The following is an 804-nucleotide window of genomic DNA, read 5'->3' on the forward strand; positions in this document are numbered from 1 at the left end:
CCCGCAAAGCAACTTAAACTCTATTAAACTTCAACAGTTGGTGCTGCATGGAGCTTACCCTATTTGAGCATTCCTGTGCTTGGGCAGCATGATAATGCGAAAACTAACGTATCAAACTGATCAGCACGGCCTAGCTCCGGTGCTAGAATCGGGAACAGTATTACGTAATTGTGCGTGACTAGAAACGCGCTAATTGAGCCCGCGAAAGGAAAGAACGTAAAAAAAAACGTTATTCGCATGGGTACGCGGGCAATATCACCATGCTTGCAAGAATAAAGTAACGAAAATGTAAATTACTCGCGCAGTCAAGTGAATACTTACGTGCGTGCCGTGACCGCTTCGCTCACCACTACGCGCATTCGCTCATGGTTAGTAGTGGTTTAGAGCCATATGCATATGTATTTATTCATAATTTTTTTAACCTCGACAGTACCTTATTATGAACAGAGCTCCGTGAGAGGTGTAAGGGATACACGAGAAGGAGCAGAGGCGGCCCTAACGCCGCAATATTGTTGGCCTATTTCACTTCAGAGATAGCGTACACGAACAATTCTTGCTGGATGCTATCTCCTCAATACAAACTTCGCGCATGATGTACCTTAAGGTTCACAGTGAGCGAAGCTGGTTTCAAATTCAGACATTCGAAAGAAAAGCCATTCCAGCCAATAGGTAACAAACATTAAAAATGTGAACAATATATTTTTCTACATTGAAATGAATAGATAGCTAAACTGGCCTAGCTATTCACTCATTTCTTATGCAAAAGTTATTGCAGCAATAGCCTTGTTCCGTGAATCCTCTCTG

Source organism: Dermacentor silvarum, chromosome 8, assembly GCF_013339745.2.
Source record: "Dermacentor silvarum isolate Dsil-2018 chromosome 8, BIME_Dsil_1.4, whole genome shotgun sequence".
Lineage (NCBI taxonomy): Eukaryota > Metazoa > Arthropoda > Arachnida > Ixodida > Ixodidae > Dermacentor > Dermacentor silvarum.